The sequence below is a fragment of the Scyliorhinus canicula genome, chromosome 16 (genome assembly GCF_902713615.1).
Source record: "Scyliorhinus canicula chromosome 16, sScyCan1.1, whole genome shotgun sequence".
In the NCBI taxonomy this organism is placed as follows: Eukaryota; Metazoa; Chordata; class Chondrichthyes; order Carcharhiniformes; family Scyliorhinidae; genus Scyliorhinus; species Scyliorhinus canicula.
The window spans coordinates 59729288-59747767 of NC_052161.1; the positions used below are offsets into that span (position 1 = coordinate 59729288).

Consider the following 18480-nt stretch of genomic DNA (forward strand, 5'->3'; position numbering starts at 1 on the left):
CTGAGGTGTGCAGATCAGAGCAAATGCATACAGAACTCAGGTGTGCAGATCAGAGCAAACGCATACAGAACTGAGGTGTGCAGATCAGAGCAAGTGCATACAGAACTGAGGTGTGCAGATCAGAGCAAGTGCATACAAAACTGAGATGCGCAGGTCAGAGCAAATGCATACAGAACTGAGGTGCGCAGGTCAGAGAAAGTGCATACAGAACTGAGGTGTGCAGGTCAGAGCAAATGCATACAGAACTGAGATGCGCAGGTCAGAGCAAATGCATACAGAACTGAGGTGCGCAGGTCAGAGAAAGTGCATACAGAACTGAGGTGTGCAGGTCAGAGCAAATGCATACAGAACTGAGGTGCGCAGGTCAGAGCAAGTGCATACAGAACAATCCTATTGCAGTCTGATCTTCCCCACATCTCTCAGATACAAGGAAACCTCACTGAGATGTAGTACAGGTTGAAAATCCCATGTCCGAAATGCTGGGGCCGAGTGTGTATCGGATTTTGAAATATACTGCACAGGTGCTGCGTACATTGGGAACTGCGCATGTGCAGAATGATTGGAACTGCGCATGTGTGGCATGCATTGGGAACTGCGCATGTGTGGAAAATTGGGAACCGTGCATGTATGTTGCATGATGAGAATAGCGCATGCGTGGAACATTGGGAACTGCGCATGTGCAGAATGATTGGAACTGCGCATGTGTGGCATGCATTGGGAACTGCGCATGTGTGGAAAATTGGGAACCGTGCATGTATGTTGCATGATGAGAATCGCGCATGCGTGGAACATTGGGAACTGCGCATGTGCGGTGAGAACCGCGCATGTGTGGAACATTGGGAACTGTGCATTTGCGGTGCGCCTTGAGAACCATACATGTGTGGAAAATGGGAACTGTGCAAGTGTGGAAAATTGGGAAATGTGCATGTGCAATGCGCATTGAGAACCGCACATGAGCAGAACATTGGGAACTGTGCATGTGCAGTGCACGTTGAGAACCACACTTGCGCAGTGCACGTTGGAAACTGCATGAGCGCCATGCTGAAAAAAAGTGCGGATTTCAGAATTTTTCAATTTTCTGAATTTCTGATAGCGGATGCTCAGCCTGTAATGATCCAAAAGGTAAAATAAAATCAACAACTTTGCTGATGAGTGCTAGCTGAACATACGAAACATAGATATGAACGTAGGAACATACTCAATCATCCATATATAAGATCTACACTTTAGAGGCATTGAGTACAAGAATAAGGACGTCATGTTGAATTTGTATAAGACACCAGTGAGGCATCATCTGGAGCAGACATTATCAAACTCGGAGGCGCAACCCGCAGGTGGGTCGCGGGTGGGTGTTGGGAGGGCTGCGGAGCGGTCGGTTGCGGCGTTCCCGATCGTGCAAATCTGCGCGCAACAGCCGTTGCAGCCGGCTGTTAATAACGCCGGCTGCAAGCGGCCTTCAAAATGACCACGAACATGTAAAAAAATGCGGTCGCACTGCGCATGCGTGCCAGATCGTCGGCGCACATGCGAGAAAGGCCGATGATCGGGCACGCATGCGCAGTGCGGCCGTGTTTTTCTTTGCATGGTCGCAGCTTTTTGTTTTACAAGTTTGGGGAGGTTTTATTAATTTTATTCATTTATTTTATTCATTTAATTTTTATTTTTTTACTTGGTGAAATGAAATGAAAATCGCTTATTGTCACGAGTAGGCTTCAAATGAAGTTACTGTGAAAAGCCCCTAGTCGCCACATTCCAGCGCCTGTTCTGCTGGCTTGTCCGTGCTGCTGGCTTGCTTGGTCTGCTTTCAAAGCCAGTGATTTAGATGGGGGGGGGGGTCAGGGTTATTTGATAAACCTTTACAGGAAAAAAATGCAGAACTTTGGACAGATCGAGACTCCATACTTTCCGACATGGGAAGGCTTCACCTTCATCCAACAGGTTCCACTGGAGGAGCGTGTATGAGGGCCAAAGGGACCCAAAACCATTTCCTCCATTTTGTCAGCAGCAAACAAGGTAAGAGAAAATGGTGGGTTGCGAAGGTCGGCCGGCGTGGGTCGCGAAGGTCGGTCGGCGTGGCCGCGAAGGTCGGCCGGGTTGGGTCCCAAAGGTTGGCCGGTTGGTAAAAATGGGTCCCCGGAAAAAAAGTTTGAAGGACACTGATCTGGAGCACCTTGTCCGGTTCTGGGTGCCATACTTGAGGAAGGATATGAAAGCATTAGGTAGAGTACAGAGGAGATTCACAAGAAAGATTCCAGGCATAAACAACTGTAGCTATAAGGATAGATTGAAGGGGCTGGGTCTGTTTTCTTTGGAGGCGGAGAGGAGACTTGATAGCGGCATTCAAGAACCTGAGGGGTGTGGGCAGAGTAAATAGGGAGAAACTGCTCTCACTCAAGAGAGCACCAAGAATGAGAGGGCAACAGATTAGCCAAAAGGAGTAAAAGGAATGTGAGGGATATTGGGCGCGATTCTCCCAAAACGGGAGAAATCATAAGGCTGGCGTCAAAAACAGGCGGGTTTGACGCCAGCCTCCCCCGCCCCCGAACCGATTCTGGTCCCCGGTCGGGGCTAGCATGCCGCAGCCGTGAACTCCGGCATCGCGGGCTTAACGAATTTCGTTAAGCCCGTTTGCCAGAGTTTGCGACGGCTGACACGTCATCGCGCATTTGCGCGAAACCCGCGCATGCGCGGGCCGGGATGCCCCTCAGCCGCCCCACGAATGGATACAGCGGGGCGGCGGAAGGACAAAGAGTGCGCGGGGTAAGTACCCACTGCCCGCGATCGGTGGGCACCGTGGTACTGCCGTGCCAATCGGTGCCATGGTTGCCAAGATCACAACTTTACGGCCGTTTTTACGAACGGTCAGACCAGGTGTGTTTGACGTTCCTAAAAACGGTCGTAAAGGGCTTGGACTTCGGCCCATCGGCCAGCTGAGAATCGCTGCTCGCCATAAAAAAACGGCGGCAGCGATTCATGTCGGGAGTTGGGCGTGGGGGAGAATAGCGGGAGGGCGTCAGACTAGCGTGGCCGTAAAAATTTACGACCCCCGCTATTCTCCGCACCGTCGTGAGTGCGGAGAATTGCGCCCATTGTTTTCCACACAGAAGGTGGCTGGAGTCTGGAATGAAATTCCTGAGAGGGTAGTGGGAGCACGTTCCATTGAGGTATTCAATCGAGAATTGGATTTCTAACTGAAAATGATGTGGAAGGTTACAGGGCTAAGGCGGAGGACTGAGACTAGACAGAATGCTCTTTCAGAGGGTCAGTGCAGGCACAATGGGTGAATGGCTTCCTTCAGGACTAAAAAGATTCTGTGATTTAATCAGATCATGTCTGATCTGTTTCTCAACCCCATCCACCCGTGGTTCCATAACTTTTCAAATCCTGAAAAAAGTCTATCAGTAGCACTTTCAACATTTTCAATTGATTTAATTTGGGGGGCAGAGTTCTGGATTTCCATTACCCTTTGGGTGCACAGTGGTTAGCACTGCTGCTTCACAGCTCCAGGATCCCAGGTTCCCAGGGTCCTGCCGTTTATCATGTATTCCCTTGCCTTGTTTGCCCTGCCCAAGTGCATCACCTCACACTTATCTGGATTGAATTCCATTTGCCACTGATCAGCACATCTGAACATCCCATCTACATCCACCTGTAATCGAAGGCTATCCTCACTATTTACCACCCCAATTTTCAAATCATTCGTGAGCTTACTGATCAACCCTCCTACATTTAATGCTAAATCATTTATATAAATCACAAACAGCAAGGGCCCCCTGAGGGGCCCCACTTGACATAGGCTTCCAATCAGAAAAATACCTCTCAACCATCACCCTGTGCTTCCTGCACTCAGTCAATTCTGGATCCAATTTGCCACATTTCCTTGGATTCTATTGGCTATCTTCGCTCCCAGTCTTCCATGTGGGACCTTATCAAAAGCTTTGCTGTAGTCCAAGTAGACTATATCAAATGCATTGCCCTCATCTACATAACTGGTCACCTCTTTGAAAAACTCAATCAAGTTGGTCACACATTTCGCATTGCTTCCTCACGGCTCCGAGGTCCCAGGTTCGATCCTGGCCCTGGGTCACTGTCCGTGTGGAGTTTGCACATTCTCCCCGAGTTTGCGTGGGTTTCATCCTACAACCCAAAGATATGCAGGTGACAATCCTGATTCTTTTGCCTCAGTCTGGTCTCAATAAAAGTTGAGACAGATTTGCAGGTATCAATTATTGTGTATTTTAACCAGCTAGCTGGGTGACTCACTCTATTGGGAGAGCAGGACAAAACCATGTCTCCTGAATCTTCAACAGCCAGAGTGCAGACAAAGAGACAAAACATCTCATTTCATATACATTCAAGTTGCATCAAGTTTCACATACATTCAACCAAATAAGGCAACGGGGCAAATGCAAAGCTCCCATAGGCTTTCCCCACATTCCGTAACCTGGCATGAGGCCCCTTTTCCCAGTATCCCTTGCAACAAAGAAATGGTCCTAGTGGCTGCCCATCCCACTCTTCCTTCCTTGAATCCCAGTTGATGTTTAAAAGTGCACTAACCTAACTCCTTATTCTATTGCAGTAAAATTTTACTCCTAACTTGGCCTTGAGGAAGTGAGCAAACGAATAGGATGGACAGTAGGACCCTGAGGGTAATGTGTTCACAGACAGAGAACAAAGAGGAGAGCAAAGCATGGCTTGGGGGATGGTAGCCTCGTGGAGAATAGTGAAAAGGATGCTGGGTTAAAAATGTGCCCTGGATAAAGAGATCCAATTAGGATATAGGGCCAGGTCAGGAGGTGTGTAAAATGACCAATGGGAAGTTTGTATGCGAATCTTGATGTAATTTGAAGTATATCTCCAGAGTTCTTCTGCTTGAGAGTCTCTTAATCCTGGATGCTGCAGAACACAGTATGTGTGTCCTGCAGGTCCTATGGATTGATGCAGCCTTGCAAGTTAGTTATTATTAAATGATATGATACCTGCAAATCCATCGCAGATTTTATTGAATCTAGACTGACAGCAAATTAACCAGGAATTAACATTTGGTGCCGAAATCCGGGTTTCTCGAGAATCTTGCCTTTCATCTGCGAAATCAGAATTGGAATGCTCTCGGAAGGGGAAGGAGGAAAATGGGCCCACGATATGGCTGGATAAAACTTGCAATATCGATTTCCTTTGTCTCGTATTCTGCTAACAGTCTAATCACTCGCATTTGATCAGGTGAGATTGACTCGATGAAATCAAAGGTCAGTCTGATGGATTCGAAGATTTTATTTCAGTCATTGCAGGTACGGCTAAGTTTTGGAATGAGGCTAACAGTTCAGTTGGAGTCTGATGGGATGTTGCCTGGTCACTCAGTTGCATGTGAGTAGCAAATTAAAAATTGGTTCTATTAAATTATACTTTAATTCGGTTAAGGTCTTTAACGGATTGATGTGATGTCGCGAAACAGTTCAGTAAGAGACCACTGATGGAATGTTGGCGCACAATTCAATTCCGTTCAATTCGAATTTGGCTAAAATTGGTTAAGGTCTGTACTGGGTTGATGTGATGTCGCGAAACAGTTCAGTGAAGGACCGCTGATGGAATGTTTGCAGACAGTTCAATTCCGTTCAAATATAGTTTCGGGAAGATATGGGTTGTTTGAATAAAACAGAATTGGGTTATAAATGACTTGTGTGTTGATGAATGAACGTATAAGGATTTGAATTCCTTTTGTCTGAATGGAGATCTCCAATGAATGAATGAGTCTGTTTAATAAGAATGTGATATCCTCTGTTCCTAGTTTTGTGAAATGTTGTGTTTTAGGAGGTATTAAAGTGAGATTTAGAACGGGGTAAGTATTTGAAAGTTCTTCAGTAACTTAGTAATAATGCTTAACATTGTGGGAGTTAATTAGAATATAATTCTCAGGAAGAAACCAAAAAGTGAAATCAAAATGTATAAATTGGGATTTGTAAATGATTAGTTGCAACTCGGCATAGTCTTGGCGGAAAAAAAAACAAATAATAAAATAGTTTCACATCACTTAGAAGTTATAAATGGCAGGCAAGAAATGTGCTCAGCACTAAATTGGTCTTGCATAAACACAAAGAGAAGTTTGACTTCCAAGCAGTCAGCCCTGTGCAGCTGTCCGGTTGAAATTGACACGGCACAGCTCCACCAGGGTCCTAATGCCCGATGCATCGCTAGAAAGTTACTAGCAGAAGAAATGAAGTTTAGAGGGTTAAATACATTGTAGAAGGAGCTTCAAGGAATAAAGATATTAGACCAGAAGTTAAAGATTACATTATAGAGGGGGTATCAGACAATAGAAACATTAGACCTGAAGTTAGATTAGGAGAATTACTTGCAGTATCAGGAAATAAGAATCTGATGACAGGGAAAGATTTAATAAAATTAAGATGATGCAGAAAAAAAAGAGGATATTAAAACCAATTGATGACAGAGAGGAAGTGTGGGTGAAATTGCCGAATAAAACCACAGGAGAAGTAATCATTAAAAAAAAATTTGGGTGAACATACACTTGTATCAGAGAACCATGGCGTCTGGAGCAAAAGAAATTGTGTCAGAATTTAAAAATCTGGTCACATTGAACAACTACAGAGGAATTATGATACTCCATCGGCAGCCTACGGGCAATGAGCGTAGGAATGTAATCAGTAAAGATTTAAATGTATGGAATGATAGAACAAGGGCGGTGCTTAATGGCCCTCAGTTTAAAATAGTTCACAGTGAGCATCAGGAAACCACAAGTCAGGATTGTGGGGCATTCTGTAGCCGGATTGTTTGGACTGGTAGAGGCCATATGAAACCCAGGAGACGGTCAGATACTGAGTATTCAGGAGAATTGATAATGCATTTGCAAAGACAGCGATGGGATGCTGCAGCCCCCAGGGACATTTGGGGCATTTAGTTTTGTCATGATTGTTTTGTGGAATATCAGGCAACTTTAATGATTGAGGTTTGTGACCACAGGGGGGATTTTGAATCCAAGAAGTGTCAGTGTAAGTGGGATAGATTAATGACAACGTGCAATTACTGCAAGGGTGATTTGGCCGACAACAATGTGACTCTAAAAGGCTGTGCAAGCTTGTAGACAAGTGACAGACTTATGGTATCGATTTGTGAGTAAGTACGTGGGTTATGCTGTTGGGAAGACCTGGAGATGGTACTTCTGGAATATCCAAGCACGGATAGGAAGATACAAATTAAGAAACAGGGCCCTCTCCGCCTTTGACCTGTTCATTTTAGTTTCAGATGAAGCAACGATAATACAGATGAAGAACCTGAACAACACTCTGCAGAAGAATGTTTCAGACAGTATGGGAAAAAAACTAATGATACAATTGGCTACATGTTTGAGGGAATTGAATGATAGAGCCCGGAAGAAAAACCTTACGGGTTAGCAACAAACCAAAATATCAAATTATTACTGAATACTGAAACCTCCGGTCGAACATCTCTAACGGGACGTTAGCTGATGGGTGATCTGTGGTCTCCAGGAGGGACGTATTACGCGGAGGAGTTATTAAGGGTCTCGGCAGACAGTAGCAACTGACGAGGAACCCCCGTATTTTAAATGACAGTAGTCTGGAACAGTGCATCTCAAACTATCTGATGTGGCGTACCGGCAGTTTTTCCCAATGTGCCAGGGACCGGTGAGCGAAACAAGCCAATCCAGGATTACTGTCTCTTTCTTTTCTGGAAACACTCCAAGTACCGGCACCGGTACGCGTACCACACTTTGAGAGGCACTGGTCTAGAATATTGGCAGCTTGCTGCCGTGAGGGGAAATTTGTAACCAATATAGCATTGGAGAGTATAACAGTTATTACAGATGACATGTCCTGTAAGTTGTTAGGGACTGTTATGTATAAATTCAATTAGGTTGTAACCACAAGAGGTTAACTGTACTAAGTGTGTGCGTGGTGTTAAAAAAAAACCAAATAATGGCAAGTACACACTCCATGCGGTAAGGAAAATGATAACAGACAACAGGGGGTTGAAGAAAACAGAGCTATTGTCTCAAGTAAGCCAGGGCTGGCAGGCTACATGATTCAGTACAATGTTCAACATCAGAGTCAGGAATAGAAACAGGATTGGTTGAAGCTCCTGCAATTAACAAAACAAGATAATCAGTGCATGATACAAAATATCATCAGTTACCATTCCTATGGGAAACGGAAAGCACTTCCTACAAAAAAAAACCCCCAGTGAGGGATAGGGACCTTTTGGTCGCTGATGGACTGAGTTGTATGCTGCTTCTAAGGGACATGAGGATGCTTTTATGGTGCTACTACCCCGAGGTAGTCAGATGCCTTGGAGGTAGTGGAACAACCGAATGGCTATTGTGTTACCTTCCTGAGCGGCGCCAGCTATGGTTCACGGTGATTGGACTTGAGGAAAGCACATCACAAAGGGTCTATCGACACTGGTCTGCGAGATGGATGTATTTACAATTGATTTTCCTGCACAGTTTACAAATCATGACATGTAAATACGAATGACAAGGCTGAGGGATAGTTGCTAGTCAGTATAACTATACGAAGGATATAAATCCTAAGGGCAACACGGTAGTATTGAGGATGGCTATCTATCTAGTCGGATTCAGCTCGGGGTTATCTCTCATAGCTTGGTCATGGGGTTTTACCTGATGCATGGATTGATAATACTTGTTATTATAATTGTATACTGCACAATCATTGGATGCCTTAATATGTGTTATACGCGGGCTATGGCTCGGATGCTGCCGATAGGCTTGGCCCATCATTATTCACCAAAGGTGACATCTTGTTACTGGTGACCATCACACCAGACGGAAGAGGACGGAGAGCCAAAGGCTGTAAAAATGTGATGAGGTGTTTATGTACGGAATAACGGCTCAGTTAAGTTCTGATAACGGGCCTCATTTTATTGGACAGATTAACAAGGAGCTCTGCTCCCAGTTGGGCATACGCCAGCAGTTAGACTGTGTGGACAGACCGCAGGCGGCCGGGTTGGTTGAGAGACACGATCAGACCCTCAAAACTAAATTGGCTAAATTAGCAATGGACACGGGCCTGACATGGCTTAAGTTGCTCCCCGTTGCCCTCATTCAACTGTAGGTCACACCTGCAGGATCGGCCTGACTCTCTCCTGCCGAGTCTTTTATGGCAGGCCCATTAGAACACCCTGGAACCTGCCTGTTCCCAGATTGGTCCAGTTTCACCATCTGACTAAAGAAAGAACTAACTATGTTCTAGCCCTCACTAACATCCTCAAGGAGCTCCATGGCCAGGTCCGCGCAGCTCACTCGTCACCGTCCCTATCACATAGCTTGCTCTCAGTGCAGCCTGGTCATTATGTCATGGTCAAAAATTGGACTCGGAAAGGGTCAGAGCCACAATGGGAGGGGCCTTTCCAAGTTCTCCTTACCACCCCCACTGCAGTTAAAGTGGAGGGGCGGAGTGCTTGGGTCCACCTCCACCACTGTAAAAGGTCGGTCACTAACCTGCCTCCCTTCCCCAGCGCAATTTTACAGGTGTGAAGCATGATGGGGTGGCTACACACCACCTGTGTGATCTTCGGCATCGCCTCGCTTAGACTGACATCGGCGGCGGAAATGGAACAGGGGAATATCATCTACATCTGTAACCCCAACCGAAGTACCCGGACATTTCACCTCTGCAAAGGTGACGTTCTTCGCTGCCCCCATAATCGAGGACGTGGTATGGACTCATGGAAGGTCATTAGGTTAACGGACCATGCAGGACTTATGACGCAATTGCACCGGTCCCAACGATGGGAAGGGAAGACTGCATGGACATTGCCTTGTTTTTGGAGTATATGTAAATTTGATTTTGGATGTGTTAACCTTGGTGCATTACAGGTAAAATCAGACTGTGAGGAGGGGGTAGGAAGAGGTTGTGAGAGAGAGAGAGGGGCTAGACAGAGGAAAGGCTGTGTAAGGGGGGAGGTACCACTAGACGTAGGTTATCAGGAGATGTACTTAATTTATTTAGGACCCGGAATGAGGGAAACCTGGACAGTATGAATCTCTTCTACTAGATCTACCACCGCTTGTATGGCCTGGGGCGGGTTGTCTGCTACCCAAACCCCACATCGGTGTCTAGGTTATTTTCTGTTTCACTGCTTTGGGGCACTCCCCAAACTGTGGTTCATTGTCAGAGTTCCAAGCCACCACCCGAACAAGTCACTCTTCCTTATGATCCGGGTTCAGCCCCACCAGCTATTTGCCTTCCCCTTCCTCGGGATAATTCCCACCACAGCAGGATAAGCTTCGACGGTGGAGGGCGCCTAGCCACTTCACTCCCAATAGAGATTCCCGGTCGTACGAGAATTGTTTTAGCAGTCCGGGGTACGGGTGTTTGCTCGTAGAGGTGGAAACAAATATAACATGTCTGTTCCCCACCTGTACGGATAGGAGGTGTCATGTCACTCAGGCGTCTGGCCAATGCATCTGTCATAACACCACCTGCGTTCCATTGAACGCCGGCCTCCAGCTCCTTTGTGGCTGGGCGAATGTCTCTCATATCACTGTTGGGTCTAGGGCGTTCCACATTGCTATGAGGCCCGAATGGGCGTTCCAAAGCTGGATGAAATGGGCTACTGGGGGTTCCCTGCTCAATCAATATACTGATTGTGATGCTAGCCTGTACACGGAGCAGGGATACTACTTTTTCTTTAATGGCACAGCCACCAATGTTTTGTCACCCCCATTTCCCCGCCACATTGCTATCGGGACTCTAGTCCCCACCACAGTCCCCTGCCCCACTGAGTGGATACTGCACCATAAATTGGCGTGCCGGTCAGCCTCAGCCGAATTCTGCGAAGGCTGGAAGAAACCTCAGGTCCTAGCACCCAACCGGGGCCACCCGCCGGATGGGGAATTCTGAGCGCACTGGGAGGTGTGGGGGGTTCCATGGCGGTCTACGATAGGAATTATTTTATTTGTGGCCTTACCATCCTGGGAAATGAGACCTTAGGGGCCCTCGGGGCAATAACCAGGGAATTATCTCAACTCAGGTTGTTTGCCATGCAGAACCGGTATGCTCTTGACTATCTCGCCTGCATCTTTGTGAGCCTGGCCATCCTTAAATGCGTGATGGGTAAAATGCAGGGTGCGCTGGAACAGGTAGCCGCCCCTAGAGTCTTGACTGTTAGGATCCACAAGCATGCAGCGGCCGATGAAGTGCTGCAATAGGATTTAGAAATGGAGCAACGAGTTTTCTTAGCTGAGGGGCCATAACTACAGCTAGGAATGATGGGTTATCATGAAATGATAAAAGGAGGGAATGAGGAAGTGAGCAAACTAATAGGATGGACAGTAGTACCCTGAGGGTAATGTGTTCACAGACAGAGAACAAAGAGGAGAGCAAAGCATGGCTTGGGGGATGGTATCCTCATGGAGAATAGTGAAAAGGATGCTGGGTTAAAAATGTGCCCTGGATAAAGAGAGCCAATTAGGATATAGGGCCAGATCAGGAGGTGTGTAAAATGACCAATGGGAAGTTTGTATGCGAATCTTGATGTAATTTGAAGTATATCTCCAGAGTTCTTCTGCTCGAGAGTCTCTTAATCCTGGATGCTGCAGAAGACAGTATGTGTGTCCTGCAGGTCCTATGGATTGATGCAGCCTTACAAGTTAGTTATTATTAAATGATATGATACCTGCAAATCCATCTCAGATTTTATTGAATCTAGACTGACAGCAAATTAACCAGGAATTAACAGCCTAACTGCCCATTATGACTTTCTGTTCATTTCCACACAAGTTAGGTGAATTGGCCAAGCGAAATTGCCTCTTAATTGGAAATAAATGACTTGGGTACTCTAAATTTAAAAAAATTGGTCACACATAACCGCCCCTTAACAAACCACGCTGACTGTTCTTGATTAATCCCTACCTCTCTAAATGTAGATTAATTCTGTCTCAGAATTTCCTCCAATAGTTTCCGCACCATTGAGGTTAGGCTGACTGGCCTATAGTTTTCTGGTGTATTCTTTCCTCCCTTCTTGAATAATGGTACCACATTGGCTACCCCCCAGTCCTCTGGCACCTCTCCTGGGGCTAAAGAAGAATTGATAATTATTGCCAGTGCCCCTGCTATTTTGGAGCTTAAACACAGGTCTCTGAGGGTACTGCTAATCATTCTGTCCCAACTGGAGAACACACGCATGATCCTGACTCTTTGTACCTGACTTGCTGTTCCTTGCAGCTCCAAGACTTTCCTCAAGGTATTCTCAGAGCATGGGATCCTACATTCAGTGATCTCATGCTCTCATGTTTCACCTCACTCCCCATTTCTCCCAGCATTCTGAGATGCCAGGAAGCTACCCTTCTCCCATTTCACAGAAATTTGACTGAGTTAACTTCACACTCACACCTCCAAAAATGGATATTATTACAACAGCATCCCCTTGAAGTTTCCCGCATAAGAATTTACACCCAATTTGGACAGTAATCGTGCAACTAATAGTCCTGCACTGCCACCCTCTGGAACTGCTTCATACATTCTCACAGAGAGGAAGGGAGTATCGGGAAGCAGTGTGGGGAGAAAGGGCTGGATTTTCTAATTGCTCAAAGGAGAGCAGTGATAGGCGGCCATGCATTGACAATCGCCTTTGAGGAAGATGTGACTGGAACCTGACGCCTCTGGAATGCAATATAATTTTCAAAGTGGGGTGGGAGGTCGGTGACGAGGCAACTGAAAACTCCCAATTAACTGGTTGTCAAGCTTATATTTCTACTTGTTTGAATGCTTAAGGACAGTGGGGGGAATCTATGTGTAGAGCCAGAGCAAAATGGGTGAGGTACTGAATGAGTACGTTGCAACAGTGTTCACCAAAGAAAAGGACTTTGTGGAAGGTAATTCTTGGGGAGGGTGTGTGGATAGTCTCGGTCATGTTGACATCAAAAAGGAGGAGGTATTGGGTGTTTTAAAAGACATTAAGGTAGATAAGTCTCCTGGGCCTGATGGGAGTTACCCCAGAATACCGAGGGAAGCAAGGGAGTAAATTACTGGGGCCTTGACTGACATCTTTGTATCCTCATTGGCTACAGGTGAGGTCCCAGAGGATTGGATAATAGCTAATGTGGTACCGCTGTTTAAGAAAGGTAGCAGGGATAATCCAGAAAACTATAGGCCGGTGAGCCTCACCTCGGTAGTAGGTAAATTATTGGAGAGAATTCTCCGGGACAGGATTTATACCCATTTCAAAACAAATGGGCTCATTGGTGACAGACAACATCATGATTGATGAGGGAAGGGTGGTGAATGTTGTTTACATGTACTTCAGTAATGCTTTGACATGGTGCTTCAGAACAGACTGGTATAAACGGTGAAGGAGGGCTGCACGGTGGCGCAGTGGGTTAGCCCTGCAGCCTCACAGTGCCGAGGTCCCAGGTTCGATCCTGGCTCTGGGTCACTGTCTGTGTGGAGTTTGCACATTCTCGCCGTGTTTGCGTGGGTTTCGCCCCCACAACCCAAAGATGTGCAAGGTAGGTGGATTGGCCACGCTAAATTGCCCCTTAATTGGAAAAAATGAATTGGGTACTCTAAATTAAAAAAAAATAATAACATAAAAGGTGAAGTCATACAGGATCAGAGGTGAGGTGGCAAGATGGGTGCAGAACTGGCTCGGTCACAGAACTCAGAGGGTAGCAGTGGAAGGGTGTTTTTCTGAATGGAAGGTTGTGACCAGTGGTGTTTCACAGGGATCGGTGCTGTGGCCTCTGTTGCTTGTAATATACATAAATGATTTGGAGCAAAATGTAGCTGGTCTGAATAGTAAGTTCGCAGATGACACCAAGGTTGGTGGAAAGCCAGATAGAGTTGAGGATTGTCACAGGATACAGCAGGATATAGATAGGTTGGAGAATTGGGCAGAGAAATAGCAAATGGAGTTTAATCTCGACAAATATGAGGTATTGCATTTTGGTAGGTCGAACATAGAGCGGAAATATACAGTAAATGGCAAAACTCTTAGGAATATAGAAAGTCAGACAGATCTGGGCGTACAGGTGCACAGATCTTTGAAAGTGGCAACACAAGTGGAAAAAGGAGTCAAGAAATCATATGGAATGCTTACTTTCACTGGATGGGGCATCAAGTATAAAAACTGGAAAGTCATGGGGCAGCACGGTAGCATTGTGGATAGCAGAATTGCTTCACAGCTCCAGGGTCCCAAGTTCGATTCCGGCTTGGGTCACAGTCTGTGCGGAGTCTGCACGTTCTCCCCATGTGTGCGTGGGTTTCCTCCGGGTGCTCCGGTTTCCTCCCACATTCCAAAGATGTGCAGGTTAGGTGGATTGGCCATGGTAAATTGTCCTTAGTGTCCAAAATTGCCCTTAGTGTTGGGTGGGGTTACTGAGTTAAGGGGATAGGGTGGAGGTGTTGACCTTGGGTAGGGTGCTCTTTCCAAGAGCCAGTGCAGACTTGATGGGCCGAATGGCCTCCTTCTGCACTGTAAATTCTATGATAATCTATGATAATCTATAATCTTGCTGTGAGGAAAATGAATTGTAAAGAGCCTTGGTAAGCCTTGGAATATTGCGCACAATTTTGGTCGCCACAATGTTGCCTGCTCTGAAGGGTGCAAGCTATGTAGCGAGGCTGAATAGAATTGGATTGTTTTCATTGGAACAATGTAGATTGAGGGGCAACCTGATAGAGATCTGCAAGATTATGAGGGGCATGGATAGAGTGGGCAGGCACTCTTTCCCAGGGTGGAGGGGTCAGCCACAAACAATAAAACAATTTAAATCAACTGCGTACCATCCAGAATCGTAGGGTGCATTAGAAAGGTGCAGTCAAACATTAAAGACAATGTTGAGGTCTTATTGTCAAGATTATCCAGAATTTGGGACAAAGGCGTTCCATTCGTACTGTTTGCAATTAGGGATGCACCTAATGAGTCAACCAAATTCAGTCCTTTTGAACTAATTTTTGGTCATGAGGTAAGAGGACCATTTAAATTGATTAATGAAAAATTGGTGACTGAGAAATTGGAAATTACATGATTGGATTACGTGTCAAATTTTAGGGAATGATTAAATAGAGCAGGTGAATTGGCTGAACAACATTTAAAGGTTGCACAAAATGTGATGAAACGGGTAGTGAACAAGAAATCCAAAGTTCGTAGTTTTGCCATTGGAGATAAAGTTTTAGTGTTGTTACCAGTGGTAGGTGAACCTTTAAAAACTAGGTTTTGTGGACCTTATCAGATTGAAAGGAAATTAGGTGAGGTGAATTATGTGGTAAAAACATCAGATAGAAGGAAGACTCACCGAGTGTGTCATGTGAATATGCTTAAAAGGTACTTTGAAAGGGAAGAAGAGAAAAAGGAGGTTTGAATGATTCTACCTCAAAGTGACGGACCAAATCCAGATGACTCTGAATTTGACATGCCTCAAATTAAATTGGAAAATGAGGATGTTATTAACAATTGGGATAAATTATTGAGTTAGCTTCCAGAAATGGACTGACCTGAAAAAGTTATTGATATCACGTGGGCAAGTTTGTAGAGATAAATTGGGAAGTACTGAAACGGCTATACATGATGTAGAGAAAATGCTGTTCCAATCAAACAACATTCATATAGACTTAACACTATAAAATTGTCACGAAGAGATTGCGAGTATGCTTAAAAATGACATAATTGAAGTGGATGGCAGCCAATGGAGCTCACCCATAGTGATGGTACCAAACCCGACAGGTTAATGCCGTTACAATAAAAGGACACTTTGAGGATTGCATTGAGAAAGTGAGACAATCAGCTTTTATTTCCAAACTGGATTTAATTAAAGGTTACTGGCAGGTACCTTTATCCGAAAGGGCGAAGGAGATTACAACTTTTGTGACTCCAGATTAAACCAATTCAAAGTTATGCCATTTGGCATGAAAAACACCCCAGCCACATTTCAACGGTTAATTAACAAAGTTGTTTCAGGATTAACCAATTGTGTGGTATACATCGACGATCTGGTAATTTTCAGCCAGACATGGAAAGAACATTTAAAACATCTGATGGAGTTATCTGATCGGCTTCAGGAGGCGGGTTTGGTGATAAACCTAGACAAAAGTGAATTTGGAAAGGCCCTGTCCATACAATCGGACAGGGTCGAATGGTCCCACGGTATGTGAAAACAAAAGTTATTAGAGAGTTTCCGATACCATCAACACGATGGGAAATAATGCGATTTCTTGGTATGAGTGGATTTTACCGGAAATTTGTACCAAATTTTAGCAGTGTGGTTGCTCCACTGACGGACTTGCTCAAGAAACGTAACAGATACCAGTGGATAGCAGAGTGTCAACAGGCATTTGTCGGCCTGAAGGCTGTGTAACCACTGCTCCTGTGTTAGCCTCCCGAATTATACGAAACCATTCAAAGTGGCGGTTGATGTAAGTGATGTGGGTTTAGGTGTGGTGCTTCTACAAGACGACAACAAAGGGCTAGAGCGGCCTATTGGTTATTTTTCAAAGAAATTGAATTCTCACCAGAAAAAGTATTCAACGCTTGAGAAGGAGACTTTGAGTTTGGTGTTGGCTTTGCAACATTTTCACATTTATGTGACCAGCAATCCGTCTGACACCATTATATATACTGATCATAATCCGTTGATGTTTCTGGAGCGATTCCGGAATAAAAATTCAAGGCTGATTCACTGAAGTTTATAGTTCCAGCCATTTCATTCTAAAATAGTACATGTGGCAGGATGAGAAAACGTGATAGCTGATGCTTTGTCACGAATGTGATGAACGGAAGCAGTTTCAGTTGGAGGAAGAGGAACGGGAAAAAAATGGACTATATTATTATACCTGTTTGTGTGTGCTGTTTTTTGAAACGAAAAAGCATATTTACTGTGTGCATTTCTTAAAGGAGAGTGAAAAGGTGAAAAATGAAACCATCTTGAAGTTAATGGGTTTTTTTTCTTGGGGGGGAAGTGTCATGTGAGAGTACCTTTAAGAAATGGGTGTTACAGAAATGTATCTTTAAGAAACGGGTGTTTATCAGTGATGTCAGAGTATGGGTGGAGTTAGGCTGTCTGTCAGCTTTTTACTTTTGTTTTAGGCTGTTTGATGCAGAGTGTGTTATAGTTTTGTTTTCAGTGTTGTAGCTGAAGCCAGACAGAGCAGGTGTACTGTTGATCTCTCTGCCATGAAAAGACTATCACTTGATCATTTGGTGTTTTCAGAATTATAAATGTTTTCAGTAGTGAATGTAAACCTGATGTGCTTCTGTTAAAAGGTCTTTCTTCTGTCTTCTGGATGTTCTTTGGTAAGTTAGTAAGGATTACTTAGTCTTGTATTCTTTGGGGTTGCATTTGAATTGATGATTGCTAAGTTGTTCACTGTATGTTTCAAAAAGGTTAACTTGAGTTCATAAAACAAACATTGTTTTGCTTTAAAAAATACTTTTCCATTTCTGCTGTACCACACCTGTCGAGTGGGCAGTGTGCTCCCCATATCACAAATCTATTAACAGTTTATGGGTCAGGTGAATTCCATGATACACTTTGGGGTTCTCTAAACCCTGGCCCATAACAAATGTTCACTTGTGGTATTTGAAACGGGAAACAGGCACCGTGGCTGCTGAGGGAGACAGCGGATGTCAGACATGTTCCCAAAGGCAACACCGTGGACTCCCGGTCCTGTCGCAGGCTGAGATGTCTGTGGAACATGTGCCTGGGCCGGAGGTACCAGGGGATGACCAGGAGATGGGCCGTGGAGTTGGGGTGCCCAGGCATGGACCGCCATTCCCGCGTCCTGCACAGCAGCCATCTTGCTCTGCACCCCACTGACCGTCCACCGTGGCCCGTGGATGCGCAGCATGACACCGGCCACATGGGTGCCCCAGCAACCCACCCACACAACCAACCACCCACAATTGTCGGTAACCCGCTGGCGGGGCATCACATGGCCTACCCAAGGGGGATACCCACAGTAGCTCCTACAGGAGGGCAACAGTTGGAGGCCGCCAAACAAACTGCTGGCATGGGTAGTGCCAGGCACCAATATCCCTTCCGGCATGGATGGATGCCAGGCGGTGCCGGGCATAAACGGGGCCAGGATTGCAGTGCGGTGGGCAGAGTGTCGGGAGTGGATAAGGGGAGAGGATGGAGAGGCTGGGACACATGCAGGGGCCGGGGCTGCAGTACAGCCCGGGGCCACCATGTAGCCCATTGGGCCTGGTTGGTCAGGGGGGGTGTGCATCATGCTAATATGTCTGCCTTCCAGCCCCTATAGACAATGGCTATCCACCCAGAAATGATGGCCTTCATCCTGGCTGACATTAGCCCTGGAGGATGCACTGAGGCTGTATGAGCAGGAGCTGCTCGGAAAGGATTCTGCAACAGCGGAGCCTTCTTGAGAAACAGAAGCCAGACAGTGATGATAGAGTGCCAGCCACTCAACAGGCCGAGGAGGAGGTGGGAAGTAGGAGCCGCATTGGGCACTCATGTGTACCGGCGAC

General features: G+C 45.7%; 2 protein-coding genes across 3 annotated transcripts in view; both read right to left on the bottom strand.

Annotated features, from left to right (window-relative positions):
- Nucleotides 1-18480, bottom strand: part of LOC119950988 (interferon-induced protein with tetratricopeptide repeats 5-like) — a 999792-nt gene that overhangs the window by 83757 nt on the left and 897555 nt on the right. The window lies entirely within an intron of this gene.
- Nucleotides 1-18480, bottom strand: part of LOC119950960 (interferon-induced protein with tetratricopeptide repeats 5-like) — a 32790-nt gene that overhangs the window by 3877 nt on the left and 10433 nt on the right. The gene's annotated exons all lie outside the window — the stretch shown is intronic.